At 40.5% G+C, this 16,072-nt stretch overlaps 1 pseudogene across 1 annotated transcript; it reads right to left on the reverse strand.

Moving 5' to 3' along the window:
- Positions 1-2,291: 2,291 nt before the first annotated feature.
- LOC306848696 (MAP kinase-interacting serine/threonine-protein kinase 2-like) lies at positions 2,292-15,748 on the reverse strand (annotated as a pseudogene). Its single transcript, XR_013786022.1, has 14 exons — positions 15,597-15,748; positions 14,486-14,653; positions 14,080-14,170; positions 13,709-13,810; positions 13,493-13,590; positions 11,227-11,306; positions 11,053-11,126; positions 10,797-10,901; positions 10,394-10,449; positions 10,105-10,200; positions 6,086-6,280; positions 5,762-5,927; positions 5,620-5,661; positions 2,292-5,526 (listed from the first exon to the last, which is right to left on the reverse strand). The product of XR_013786022.1 is annotated as an MAP kinase-interacting serine/threonine-protein kinase 2-like (transcript).
- Between the last annotated feature and the right edge of the window lie 324 nt (positions 15,749-16,072).

The following is a 16,072-nucleotide window of genomic DNA, read 5'->3' on the forward strand; positions in this document are numbered from 1 at the left end:
TGAAGGAGTGCACACATTGAGAAGGGTTCATAATAACTGACACGACACCCAAAATAGCTTTATTTTAGGAATGGAAGATGGCATTCAATTTATTCATCCCCAGTTGAGCTTCTTCAGTCTTCAACGAGCTTGAAAAAAAAAGCCCACCTGGATTTAAAAAAAAAAAAAAAAAAAAAAATAGTAGATCCCTTAGTCTGGACAACAGTAACTTCACAAACTGATAGTTGCACTGTCCAGATTTTCTACAAGCGGCCAACTGTAGGTGTGCAGTTCAGTTGACAAATACAGGAGACATCCGGGGGGCCTCAAAAATCTGGTGTTAAACTGATTGGACAGTTTCCCTCTCCTAACCTGACTAGTTTAACACAAGGAACCAGTCAGTCAAAGTTTTAAACCATCTTCCCAGCAGCATAATGACTATAAATTCTAAACACTTGTATTTTGAAACTCTAATAGGAATACGTTCTAAGAATAAAAACTCACAGTTAACACTTAGTGAAACAATACTCACCCTTATACATTCAAATACACATTTGCACGTGCAAGTGAGTCCAATAACAAAGACAAAAGCAAAGTGCAAATATAATCCACAAACACTCCTCACTCAGACACTAACCAACATCAAATTCCCCCTTTTTGTCTTTCTTTCTTTTCCATACTCCAAATTCTCTTGTGGTGCTTTTGCTCTCACTTTTATAAAAGTGTGCACACCTGCATGCCATTCCTACTCTTAATTAGCAGGACTTCTCAGCCTATTAGAAACAGAGTATAATTTGAATCCAATTGAAATCCTGATTTATCATTGGCAAATTACATACATTTTTAAACAATAACATATCTTAAGTGACAGGATAATTACTTCAAACAGTCTCCAGTATCCAATGAGAGAGAATTGATCATTGGTGAAAGAAAGTGCTCATCTAACACTAGAGGGAGACATACCATAGTAATAGGCATGAAGAGGTATGAACCTCTATTGTCATGGTGCAAAACTTGAGAGAATGCATTCTGGTTATTTGTAATAATAATAATAATTATAGTTAATAATATTAAAAATAACAAAAAATGCAGTTATGTCACTGTCATGTCATGTTTGTGTGTGTGTGTGTGTGTGTGCATGTTTATGTGGTTTATGAGGACACAAATTTGTATAATGACATGGGTATGACAGAGGTATTACAATATGAAGGTGGTTTATGAGGACACTGCCTATGTCTCCGTAATTCAAAAGGCTTAAAAAACATACTAAATGGTGTTTTTTTTTTTTTTTTCTAAAAATGCACAACGTCTCCTGTGAGGGCTAAGTTTAGGTGTAGGGTTGGTGTAGGGCAATAGCACACACAGTTTGTTCAGTATAAAAACCATTACGCCTATGGAGAGTCCCCATAAACCACAAAAACCAACATGTGTGTGTGTGTGTGTGTGTGTGTGCGTGAGAGAGAGAGAGAACATGATAAAATTGGTTATTTTTAATAATATATTAATAATAACAATAATAATAAAATAGAATAACTTGTTTTTATTATTGCACGCACACACCTAAATGCCCTCTCACTCAATTTTCTAATTATTCTACATGCAGTTTTTTTACATTTTAATTTACAGACTACATATAAATATTTGTTTAGAAAATTAATTTGTCACACTGCAGGGGCATTTAACCTAAAAACTATTAAAATGGTTGAAAACTTTAAATTAATGGCGACTAGTTGCAGCACCAAAAATACCTATTTTCACATTTCACATTTTTAGTACTTAGTCCATTCAAGTGATTATATAAATAATGTTAATAATACCAACAAAATTATAATGGCCCTCAGTTTATGCACACTTGTGAATCTGAGGATGCACAGTAGTGTGATCCAAACAGTTTGTGGACTCACTCTCTCTGCATGTTCATGTTCAACCCACAATTTTACAGCAGGCTGCTAAACTGCTCTGAAATCTCCATGGCAACCGTAGGCTGGCTAACCTTTAGTGTTTGCACCAGACTCTCTAAAGAAGCATTTGGCCCTGTAAAGTTAAAGTAAAAAAAAAAAAAAAAAAAAAAACAGCACTTCTCTACTGCAGCTCTAGCAATGTTGACTTAGCGAGGTGATGCACCATGTGACTCATGCTCAGGTGATAGCGAGCAGGATCAGTCAGTTTGAGGACCTTAAGAGATTGATCTTTATTAGAAGTGTCCATGTTTGTGGTATCAGCATGTGATACGAGGCTCGTGATTCTGTGTCAACACAGGCAGAGGTGGGATTGATAAAGTTCAGCTTTACAGAAACAAGACAACACAAAAACATTGTTTAAAGCATTTTATTGCATTTTTGTTTTGTACAAAACAATACAAAATTCTGTCACAACAGTCATAAATGTAGCTTCGAGTGAACTGCAGTCAACCACATGGTACAGTAAAGTGCTTTTTAAAATCAATACCTGTTGCCCCAAATGAGACCCCATTTCAGGCTTTCCCCAATGACAAACAGTGTTCTTAATAAGCGTTGCTGACAAAACCCCTAAAACAATAGCCTTCAGACTAGAGGGTCACATTAGATTGTAAAAAAAAATTAAAAATAAACAACAACTGTGCACCTGAATACTTTTATCCCAATAATATTTGGGTTGGGATAAAAGAAAACAAAGAAACTTCATATTAAGATACTTGTTTGTAATGGCTAAAATTGGGCTGTGTACAACAGGAACATTGAATGAGAACTTTCTACATCCCCTCAAATATTTTTGAGAATCCAAGTCAGATCTGTTCATACAAGGCAACCCATAACTACATTATGGGTAAGAGAGTGGTGAATCTTTTGTCAGAGGCACACAGGCTTTAGAGGACCAGCCAAGCGCCACAAACTCTTCAGAAAATACAAACCCAATCACTTGGGATATCTGCAATATACCAAAGCCAAGGAGAAAGATAAAATACTGAACAGAAGTGGCGGAAATGGTACTTTCCAGACCAAAGATTGCTTTAAATCTCATCTTATGAAAATTTGTTTTTGCCATTTGTACATCGTAGCAAAAGAAGTTTCCTGAACAAAACATGAGGAAACCGCTGCACATACAATTCAAGTCTTACTATAAGACATAAAAAACCCACAAAGATGCATCTGTAAAAAGATTCTTAAAGCAAGAAAGACAAAAATCAATGAAGGTTACAATCAGTGTCATAATAATCAGCATAATGGGCCCTTCTAATCTAAGGACTGCCATTAGGTTTCTCAAAGCATCTCAGAGCAACACGACGGGGCGAACGGGCGACACTCTGAAAACATTCAACAGGATCATATGCTTGGGTAATTTGAACTTCCATTGGTGACACTAATGCTTGCAGAATTTAGAAAGACTTAATCTGAATCCAGACGTCTGGACTCGAATGTTCTCTGCACCTCGGAGAGGGAATGATGGTCTGTGCTCAGCTCAACCAAGTATGCTGTGTCTTATGAATTGGCATGGGAAAGGCTAAAGCTGATCCACGATCAGCACTACCAGACACCGCAGTGCATTCGATCCTAGAAACGAGCGCACTTTGGCAAAAATTGTTGCATCTTCCTAAAACGATCAAGCCACCAATGGTTTCTAAGAGAAAAGGGGAGTTTAAACAACCCTGAAGTCATTTCCAACACAAGAACAAAAACAGTAAAACATCAGATCTGTACAGATTATATGACTCCGTCTTTTTTCCTTCCTTCTTTTTAATCCTTCCTTTCTCCCCTAACTCCAGTCACATTCAAATACACTCTTCTCGCTCTTTACAGCATTTAAATCAACATTAATAAAGTAACAAAACTATAAAAAAAGGAAAACGTTCCACCTGAACAGCACCTGCATAAAAATAAGATAGAAAATAATATTCTTTCAATAAAAAGTTAAACAAAGTTTGAAACATCAGTGTGGCACACTATTGGAGTCAACCATTAACATATAAAAAAAAAAAAAACAAGTAAACTTTCTTAGACCATTTCACTCATACAGCTACATTTTCTTGGAAGACTTTTTTTTGTTTAGATTTTTTTTTTAATACTTTTGCTGGAATGCTTTTTCGATTTTTTTTTTTTATTTTTTAATTTTTATTTTATATTACTTGAAAATAATCTCTCCCTCCCCTCTTAATATTTATATAGTTTGCTTTCTGGTGGCATCCACAATCTGACAGTTTGATATTTCTGTACCATAATCACCCCCCTTAAAGTGGGGTACACTCTGATACCGAAAATTGTCATTCATGTAGTCACATTGGCAGACGTGTGCTTGTGCAACCATCTGGTCGCTTCCTAGCGTGCTCGGAAATGTTTATAGTCACTCTTATCGGTTTTTGATAAGATTTGGGTGAAATTTACAGGAAACAGTTACAGCTTCCTAGACATCAGTTTGGATGCATCTGATGCTGCAATTCCAATTGCAAAGTTTTCCTTTGCAAAAACCTCACATACACCCGAAATTAAATGCATTTACCGGTTCCTCAACTAGGGGAACCTATGTCTCGAAAGCAGACTGCTGGGATAGTCTAGCTATAAGGACACACTCTGGAAGTGCTTGAATAACAGAAAAAACTAGCTATTCTTAATGGTCAGGGGTATTTCTTGACGCAATTACAAGGCTGTGGATGCAGGACAGCGATGCATTAAGTTAGGTGAGGCACTATTATCAGAGCTTCGCTCCACTTATACAAGATCTCTGCTGAAGTAATGCAAGTCATAATAGCCTTCATCAGGGCTGCATAAGCACATACCAGCATCTTCAGTATCTGCTGAAGGGGAGGGGGATATATGAACACACACACATACAGGAAGAACTTTCCTGAAAAACAAACGCAGTTGTATCTCTCACAGAGAAAATTCACAGTGGATCCAGTTGTAACGTGGAAGCAGCACAAAAAGAGGTTCGGGAAAGGGGGTGGGAGGTATTAGACCTTTGGTGTCTGAGCTGGTATTTTACACTCTACCTTTAGACAAATTTCCGAATGGCTTGTGTAACCCAATCTCTGTCCTAAACAGAGTCCAGTTCATTTGCCTTGAGCTCTCAAGGTAATTCCCATGCTGTCGAGAGCTGATCAAAGTGCTGTAGGAGCTTTTGCTCCAGTGCTTAAAGAAGCAAACTGGATTTGCAACAGGCACAAACTGAACCATTGTGTAGAAAGGGACTGGGTCCCATTCAAATGGGTAGAAGAAACAGAGGGATTTGCACAAAAGGTAGCAGATACTTTGTCCATTTGAATTTGGAAAATTATTCACGGGGAGCACAGCTCAACCGATCAAGCACAGTCTCCTACAATGACCAGCGGTGCCAGGAGCTGCCTGAGCTCGGAGGCAGACACGGGCGCTCCTTTCAGCAGGCTACTCCTCTGTCTGCGCTTGGCCAGTTTGGAGTTGGAGGGAGGGGAGAGGCGCATGGACGTGGCACCGGCTGTAACGACCTGAGGGGTGTCCTGCAGCTGCTGTTCTTCTAGGTCCATCTTGCTTGGCTAGTTGCCGGTTCATGGCAACAGCCTTGCCCGCAAAGAACGTCAGGTCCTTAGTGCTGCTATTCCTGGGAGCATGGACGGAAAGGACAAGGTTAGCTTGACGAGGAAGCTACAAGCTGCATTCACTAGCAGAAAAAGCTGGTGCAAACTCAGCTTACCTTTGCAGCAGGATGGAGGAAGGGAGACAGTCAAAAGGCACCCTGGAGAAAGAAAGACGACAGTTAAAAAAATAATCATGAAGATACGGTCTAAAGTTACTAAAATTACACTTAAGTTTCATTGAAACATTCGGTTCCTTACCCCTTGTACCCAGGGGTGCTGGAGAACCTGAGCAGCGCTGAGACGTTTCTTGGCGTCCCGCACAAGCAGTTTGGAAATGAGGTCTTTGGCACTGGAGGAAATAATGAGCCCACTCTTTCTCTGGAAACTCATATTTGCCCTCCTGGATGCTTTCAAACAAGGTGTTCTAGAGGGGGGGGGGGGGGGGGGGGGGGGGGGGGGGGGGGGGGGGGGGGGGGGGGGGGGGTAAAAAGAAACAAGAGATGAGTTTTATTCATTGAGCAGCACATGAATATGATACTTTTGACATAGGTTTACAACAGTGCAACAGGGTGTGTAATGTACCTGACACGCTTGACAAGGTTCTCCGTTCTCCCATCCACAGTCGCTTCCACAGCGGCCCACGAAGGGAGGGTAACCGCTCAGCATGATGTAAAGGATGACGCCCAGGCTCCAAAGATCACAGCGCTTATCATAGATGGTGGCCTCCTCGTTGAAGGCTTCCACAACTTCCGGCGCCATGTATTCAGCAGATCCACACTAAGGTGAGAGAGTAAGAAAAAGAGGGTGAAAAGAAAGTAATCAACTGGCACCTGGGGCGTTTCAGTCACTGAACTGGCAGTAACATTGGCTGTGCAAAAAAACAATAGAAAGTGCATGTGTTGGTTATGTACAGCTGCATTTCAATTTCTACAGCCCCCCCCCCCCCCCCTTCACTGTAGACACCCTTGTTCACATTCTTGCATTCAGCTGACAAATATCATGTGCTCTGTGGGACCCCTAAGCACGTCTGAGACCGACAGCGTGAGAATCACATGGTAAACAGCAAACTGCGCCAAGCTGGAGCGGGGGGTTGACGACAGATTAACTAGTTGAATGCTAAAGTATTCACCCCCGGTTCTTGCTCATGAAGCGCATTTGTGCAGCAGTCCAGATGGAAAATGCGACGGTGGCATACAACACCTTAAATGAAGTAACCACATAACGATTGTTATGTCACAGATGGAGGCGGGGGGTAGTGTTGGTTCGGGCTCCGACTGCCTCTGCTTAAATCTAGGTCACGCATTGGGACAGGAAAAAAAATAAAAAAGGATTGGGCGTCCCAAAAAACCCACATACCATGCTTTATTACATAACAGCAACACACTCAGTTTGCAGCAACATCAGCTCACAGACCCACATATCTTTGTTGTAAAAGGATAAAACCTCTCTGAAGTAACAGTTCAGTAGGACAAAGACTCTTCTGGAGGGATCTGGGTTTCTTTTAGTTTTTCTCAATGGGCTGGGCCATCTTACTGCATTAAGCCCCTATAATTATGCAATTCAGACTGAGGTCAGTGTTACAAAATAACTTGCTTTAGCGTTTTTTCCCAAGAGATGACAAATCTTTCCTGAATTTGTACACTTCAGTTCTAATGCATCAAGGCCAATATCTGAACCCTACATGATTTGCCCATATAAGAACTTACAATAATTTACCATACGAGGTTGAAGTTCAAAAGTGGGCATAAATCAATAATGCTGCAAATCCAATGACGGGTATGACCAACCCCCCTCTGTATGTTTTCACAGGTGTTCAAGTGCATCACGGTCATGTTTTGGTTTGTGTCTCTGAGGTTAAAGGAAGCGGTCGGTCTGCTTTGCTAGTCTCTTTTGTTATCCTCAACCCAGCTGCCGTTGTTGCTTCGCCTCCCTGCACTTATGTAATGCTATTTCGCAGTGCAGGAATCCGAGTGCAGACAAAAGCTTCCACTGTTGCACCCAACCCCCATCGACACGGCTGTTTTTGCTCACCGCCTCTCAACACCCTCACATTCATGTGAACACTTCACAACCACCCCCACTCCTTAACAAAAGACTTTCAGAAAGAACAACCAATCCAGATCTACATATACATTGCTACAGCATGTAGCTAGTCAGTTGTGTACCCAAACTGTATTGAATTTCTAGAAACCAGGGAAACAGTGAGACCTGTAATTAGGGCTTATGTTTTGCAGCAGTTTCAAATGCATTTTATAAAATCGAAGTATATTCCTCTGACTCGCTTGCAAGCCTATCTCTGTGTCTTTGAGATAAGAGGGAGGGAGGGGGGCCTTGAATGATAACGGCGCAGCAGATTTTCACTTACCAGACAAACTTCAGCTGTAAGACTAGCATAGCATTGCATCAGCCACTTGCAGACGCTAGCATCTAACACAAGCAGATTATATATGGGGCTTTCCAAGGAAGGGAAAACTGGCTTGAGCAGTCGTGCAGTCGGTTCATGTGTTTTTGCGGTTGGCAGTAAGGCATGCATCAGCCGAGTGAGCGAGTCACCTATACATGTATGAATTTCCCCTGTGGTTATAGGTTAACACTCAATATAGAAGTATATGCAGTGCAAAACTGTCAAGAGAAAGCAATTTTCTATATGGTTCAGGAAGTAAAGTGCATGCACTTCTCAGAAATCATGACTTTCTTGAAGCATTTATGGTAAGAACACCCACAAAAGCCTACGGTAAGAGTAAAACGAAAGGAATGAAAAAAAAGGTAAAATCCTATAAGCGGCAAAGCAATCTAGTGACAAACAAATAGTTAATATCAAGCTAGCAGTGAAAAAAAACCCCTGATAAGATCCTTGGAATCATGCCCAAGAAAAACATGTTGAGTGCATGACCAGAGTGCACTAGATGCTCCTCCCTCTTTCATCCTCCCTCTCACCAAACCAATCACAGAACAGTTGCTAGGTGTGGGGTGGTAACACTGACTAAAAGACTAATGCCCAGACAGGCTTGAGGAAATCCACAGAGACAAAAACAAATGAGAAATGTTGTCTAAACTGTGCTTAAGGGAGAAGGTACGACAGGAAATTGGAGCACAAAGGCCCGAAATGTTTGTTTGGGTTGAATTCTTGTCCTCCCTCATGCTTTCCACAAGTACACAAGGAATTGAGAAATTGGAACTATATAAGCACTGGCTCAAAGTTTAAAAAGCATAAAGAACTTTCTGATCAACATTCCATCCTTTCCTGACAAAAGGGGTCGCATTTCTGCAACTCCGAATGAGTGCATGCTTCTTGGAAAATAAAAAATAGCCAAGAACAAAACATTCTAACAAATCTGTATCTATCTAGAAGCTTCAAGGTCTCTCTAAGTGCACAACTAGAACTGAACTGTTAAAGGGATAGTTAACCCCCCCAAAATTAAAAATTAACGTTGTTCAAAACCACAAAAGATTATGTTTTGAAGAATGATTTAACAGTTTTAACTTTTAAAAACACTGGACTTACATTATATGCACACAATGAACATGGACAGATTTTGTGTTTTGCAGAAGAAAGTCCTACATGTTTGAGTAAATGACAATTTCCTATACCTTTAAATACATGCAATGCATTAAATCAAACCCTCTCCCCTAAGGCACAATCACACGTGACTATTTGCCCATCAGCAAGCACAGGGCATAAAGACAAACTCCACATTGTTTACGGACTAGATACACTAGAACCTTTCACCCTTTAACCATTCAGTCCACAAATAGTCTTTTCAACAAGCTGTTGGATCTAACTCGGATCCAACACACTGAAAGCCTCATGCTGAGGATTTCTCACTGTCCACCCTGCCATATCACCTGTTCTAGCCCATCTTGCCCCATTTATTCAAAGCCATGAAGCTGAAGACAGATCTTTGTACACACACACACACACACACACACACACGTTGGGTTTCCATGTTTTATGGGGACATCCCATAGGCGCAATGGTTTTTATACTGTACAATCTGTATGTGCTATTGCCCTACACCAACCCTACACCTAAACTTAGCCCTCACAGGAAACATGCTGCATTTTTAGATTTTCAAAAAACTTTATGCTGTATGATTTATAAGCTTGTTTCCTCATGGGGACCAAAAAATGTCCCCACAAGATTAAGATTTACTGGTATTACTATCCTTGTGGGGACATTTGGTCCCCAGGACGTGATGAATACCAGGTGCACGCACGCACGCACGCACGCACGCACGCACGCACGCACGCACGCAAGTTAGAAATAAGTTAAAGCTGATACAGATAAATTAAGAATGGACTCAGCACTGCTGCTCCACTATCTCAAAACAGAGTTTGGCTTCTTTAAATTGGAGTCATAAAACCATTCCTTCATCATTGTCTTTAGAATAATTAAATCAGCCAATCAGAATGAGCTATCCTACTGACACCACTCAACATCGACCAATTGCATTAAAGCAGGTCCTCCTGATAAGAAACGACATTGGCAATGTGTATATCTTATCCATAGACTTCAAAACAACAGGGAGACGGCTGTTAACAGCTTATGTTTGTTTCTCAGTCAAATACAATACTTTGTTTAGGGTCACAAAGACACTTACTGGAGTGAGGAGCTCTGGAGTGGAGATGGGTGAACGGTCACTGTTGAGTTTAATTCCGCTGCCAAGATCAAAATCGCATATCTTCACAGGCGAAATCTGCAAGAAACACATCAACAGGAAATCAGATGAAAAACCTTTGCTCAGAAATGACTCCATCCACAGCTGCTGAGCATGACTGAGTGTTTACAATCTGCTTGGAAACCTCAAATCATCCGATAAAATTTGACCACAAATGCAAAGTATAGTCTGAGGCTCTTACTAGGCAAACATGCTGTTGTAAAAGACTCACCCTGTCCTCGTGTTCACACAAGATGTTTTCAGGCTTCAAGTCTCTGTGGGCCATTCCTGCAAAAGCGCAAACACAAGTCATGCGTTAGTTGTGTTGGTATTCAGGTTAAGTGAGGATTGTTGACTGGGGCAAAGATAGGTGAATGTTTCCAAAACAGCTTGTTGCTAAGTGCTACTAAATTTAGCTTAGCATCCCCTCACCCAACAGTACTGACAGGAATAAAATGAGGAAGAAATCTAGTGTGCATCCCTCAAGCTAGTTGATGAAATATGATCAACTCGATACATTTTCCAACAACTCCCATAATAACCAACCCCCCCCACCCCCACCCCCATGTGTAACACCATCTTCTTATCTCCCTTATCCAGGCCTAAAGCACTTCTCCCAGTCTGCGTTCTCGTACCTTTATTGTGAAGGAAGTCCAGTGCGCTCGCAATGTCCTGCACCACAATGCTGGCTTCCTGCTCACTGAAGTATCTCCTCTTGTGAATGTGGGCCAAGACAGAGCCTTAAAAAAAAAAAAACACATTGTTATACATTAACACCAAGGCACGCGATCTACACATTTCAATGGAGGGGGTCTCAATTTAATTTTGGGCCCAGGGGAGACTGGGTAGTGTTTCTCAAAAGTAACATGACACTATAGAAAACACATGTACCTCCTCTCAGCTTCTCAAACACAAGGTAAAACTTGTCCTCCTCCTCAAAAAACTCCACCAGCTCCAGAATATTTCTGTTGGGTGGACAAAAGACAACATTGAGTTTAAACCACATTGCCCCATTAGAAGGCACAACATACACATTTTTCATTGCCTGTGAAAAGAATAGGTTACCTGTGCCCCTGACACTGGTACAGCATTTCCACCTCTCTGAAAACACGACTCCTGCTGTGTCCTGGCCTTTTCTCAATGATCTACAAAGTGAAAAAAAATGGCAGGTTAGGATCAAAGCCAAATGAAAAACAACATCCTAAGGTGAAAACAGGCCCTTAATCTAAGAGAACATCTGATTACAAATTAAACAACTTTAAAGTAATAGTTCACCAAAAAAAAAAAAAAAAAAGTGAACTATTAAGTGCGTTTTATGTATGATATGCATACATATATAAGTAGATGTGCAAATTTAAAATGTTTAATGTTGATTTCGCCATCGAAAAAAAAATATATTTTTTTTGGTTCACCGAAGGATGAATGTCTTATGTTTAGAACAACATAAAGGTGAGTAAAAACTTTATTTTTATTTACAATTTTTATTCTTGGATGAAATATCCCCCCCAAAAACTACATTAAAAAGTGACAATGAGGGGCCCACACCATTCACTTAATCCCCGAGTACAACAACCAAATGCACAAGCAAAAGTTACTGTTGACATTGAATCACATCCTCCCCCATGCTGGGCCTCTATTTTTCCTGACTCTGTGCGGCTCTTCCAGCTCTCTGGATTAGCAGTGCTATTGAGAGACGAGCACACAATGTGTATCAGGGTTAAGAATGAGGCCTGCGGGCCAGCGCATTCCCAAAAACCCCAGGGCTGCTGCCACACGGCTGAGTCAGCAATCAATCTACTCAAAAGCCACAAAAAAAATGAATTAAAAAAAAATGACAGAGTATTATAAATGCTTGAGGGAACCGGAGGGATGTGGTGACAGATTTCACCTATTTGCTGAAGTCTAAACATGTTATTTGCTGCACAGAAAGGTTTACACAATATGTTGGCAAATACATTGTATGCTATACGATGCAAGCGAGAGTGCCCATAAATCTCCATGTTAGATTTAGAAGGGGCCCTATAGAGTCTAACCGCCGTCTGTCAATCAAACCACGCTTGTAAACACTACCCAGGCCCAGCTAAAGCAACTACTGGGGTTGTTTTCATTCAGCCTTTCCTTTTGTTCAGACCGGGACGCCACAGATCACTCCCCCCAACACAAACTACGCAAAGAGGAGGAGGGGGTTGGTAGGACATCTGGTGAGAGTTGTCTGAAACCCATCCCAGCATAAACTGACCTAATGGTTGTAATGATCCACCCCCCTCAGGGATTGAAACGCATCCCTAAATCATTGTATCGTCTTTGTGTGGCTGGCTTATACGACCACCTTATATTTAAATAAAACATGCTATATTACTTCTCTTTAGGAAAAAAAAAATCTGTTAAATGTAAAAAAGGTACATATTAAAATTATAAAAATATTAAAGTATTACTGATGTGTTACAGTAAAGTTTTACTGCAACAAAACAAAACATGCAAAGTGTCACAACAGTTGAGCTTCCTCAAATCAGCAAGTAAAAACAAAACATATTTCTGGCACACAATGAACATTTCTTAATATGTTTTTGTTCTACATTCCACAATGTGCGAGTAAGACAAAAAAAAAAAAGTAGGTAAACACTTCAAGGATTTAACTCAACCCTAGCCCCCCCTTCTATTGAGGTTTATGTTTCGACAGACTTGCCAGTACATTATGTTCCCGGCATGGTACAATCTACCAGCCAATAAAAGCAATGAACGTTAAGAGCATGTGACCGTTCCAGTCGCTGACTGGTTGGCCTTTAATCCGGTCTAACAAAAACAATAAAGTCTTTCCGCTAAGTCTGCTCTGTAACTTGTAAAACTACAGTAGCACAACAAAGGGACTGTGTATTCAAACATCCGTGTCTGTGAACAACATCATCACGCGGTTAAGAGAAACGGCTTAGATAAACTACACAGTAAATACTATTCATCACCATTCTTTAAAAACATGTTATATAATGAATGCTGTAATATTAAGATTTTCAAACCCAAGTGTGGCCTGAGCGTGACCTCACCATCCACAGCTTGCAGGAATCGAACATGTCCTCACCAATCATATGAAACAGTGCGAGTCTGCACAAAACAGTTACAGTCACGTCTGCTCGCCAAAGACTAAAATATCATTCCCGTAACCCATTTGATTCAATTTCCAAGAGACCGCATCAAAGGGAAAGTCCTTTCTAACAATAGCTCTCGAATGCCTTATCTGCAAGGATGCTTCACATGGAATATCGGTTTACAGAATGCAACTGCTATTTTAAGTTACACCACAAATTTAACACACGTAACCTGTAAAGCATCTTACCTTCACAGCATATTCTTTGTGGGTGATTTGGTTGATGCAGGTCTGGACTCTGGCATAGGCCCCTTCTCCCAGCACCTCATCTTGCAGTTTATAAACATCTGAAATCAAAACAAAAGTGTTATTACACTACTGAACCCATTTTATCCTGTCGAATTGTAAAAGTATACTTGAATAATTTCCCTGGTGAAATTTTAACACCATCTGATATGCACTTACCCTCAAATCGCCCTGAGAAGCTGTCTGTTGCCCTGCATCTCTTCTTCTTCTTGTTTCTTTTTTTGGCATCTGGGATGTCGATGGGCTGGCTGGATGTCATGTCTGTGTGTCACGACAGAAAAAAAAATCCAATTTAAAAAACCTGATATGCTGTCATACAAACACCCACAAGTCAAATCATAGCACTATTAACAATACAGATTGTGCCATAGAGAGGATCATACTAAGAAAAAAACAAGCAGATGTTATTCATCCCTAATCTTTAAAGGTAAAATATGTAAATATTGGTGTAAGGCCATGAATCACAGGCAGAGCTTTCAGGTCTTCCTATTGGATTTTCCATAACAGTTAGATAAAAAACAACAAATTACCAATTCGGGCGGAACAATCAAAATTGAAGGCAGATTCAAGGAGATGGGATCCTGTTTTGGAAAATCCCTCAGATTCAAAGGGATTTTGGCCCTGGAGATTAAAAAAATATATATATTATTCAAGACTTCATCAGTCATTTGTTAAATGCCCTGCTTTTACTTATTACTAGGCTTCTAATGAAAAACTTAAGGCATTCACTCTTGGCATTCAGTTTAATGTTTAATCAATGTCCTAAGATCTCTGATACCCTATGCAATGGAATAAACCTGACCTCTTAACTCGTCCAAGTATAAATAAATGAAAACATTTGTGCCTATTATGTGACATGATCCAACGCCTGATGCCAAAACAATTAAATATTGATTCATGCAACAGCAGTAGAGATGAGTGAGATCACACTCTCACCTTAAAAGAGCGATGGAATCCGGTAACTTCGGTGATTTTGTTCTGCACCATTTTGTTCTGATTTGTGGGACTGGTGGATGGCGGCAACAACGGTGGTCTTAGCTTTAGTGATAAACTTCACTCAGCTAATCCAATGTCTAAGGAACCGTGGTGCTTTAAACGGGGTACCTGAGGGAGAAAAATAGTTTAGCTTCATTGTAAATCTGGCCATGTATTTAATCACACACTAAGCACTATAACACTTAGCATAAGTCAGTGAGTTGAACTCGAGAACCGGATCGGTTCGATTTATGAACGAATCATTTAGCGCAGCCCAGACCGGTGTTAAAAATAGGATCAACAGAATCGATTCAAATAATTCATACGTCTACTTCTCATGCACATACTTTACATTTTCGGTCTGTTTTTATACAATAACTACCGTGTGGCTCCAGAAAACTTGGAATTAAAAAACGAGTCGTGTGGACTACTTTTATGCTGATTTGAGTTGTTATGTTAAGTTACAGCCTTTACATTTTCAGTCACCATTCATGGTCAATGAATACAAAGACTTTCTTCCAAAATGTCCCCATTGTGTGTCGACAAAGTAAGAGTTATAACGTTAGAGGTCTGACACGAGTTTAAGATAAAATGTCACAAATCTGAATTTTGAGTGGACTAGCCCTTTAAATCGTCAAACAGATAAATTAAGACCACAGACGCAGTAAATGCAAGTCACGTCACAAGCAGGGACCTGCCCCGGAGACTTGTGCCAAGAATGACTCCAGTAGGAAAAGCTCGCGATTTCCGTCCGTTATCCACTGAACGACATATGTTATTTTCTTTAGGCGACTATCAAGTTAAATCACAAGCACTCGTAGCACCACACTGAATGAATAAAATGAATGATTCAAAAACAAAATACAATGCAGCCGCTGCAGCATCAGCGTGAAGAAACGCAAAGACATATGGCAGCAATATATAAACTGAGCTAAAGTTAATTTCTAGACATTTCCAGAGATCTGCCAACAGTGAACCAAATCCAACCGTTGCTCCGCATCCTTTAAAATCAAAACCATGTTGAGTCTGCTCGTCTGTCAAGCCCGATCTATCAGTTAAATGTAAAGCTTACCCCGTTGTTGTCTTTAAAGCTCCAGGCTTGACGCCGTTGTATGAGCCTCTGCTTCGGGAGCAGCAGATAGTGGCTGTGGGCGGTAGGGACTAAATTTGTGGAAGGTACAAAAAAAACATACGACGATACTCGGTTTTATAATCTCACGCCCCTTTCCTACCCACCTCCTTTCAGTTAGACCAGCCCCCGAGAGCGAGAGAGAGAGAGAGAGAGAGAGAGAGAAGAGGGAGAGAGAGAGAGAGAGAGAGAGAGAGGGACTTGGGCTGATGACGAATGTTATGATTAAAGCCCGAGGAGAAAAGAAGCTCTGCAGTGCGTTAGTCTATTCCTTTTTTTCTCTAAAAGTTTAATACCCTTTTAAACCTGTACTGGTACTGTAATAACAATCCACTCAAAAGTATGATAAAGACTCAAATGGCCCATAATCCAAATCGTACGTCTTGTGTATAACTAGTCGAACTAGCATTCATTCTGCC

This window comes from Barbus barbus (genome assembly GCF_936440315.1).
Source record: "Barbus barbus genome assembly, chromosome: 28".
Lineage (NCBI taxonomy): Eukaryota > Metazoa > Chordata > Actinopteri > Cypriniformes > Cyprinidae > Barbus > Barbus barbus.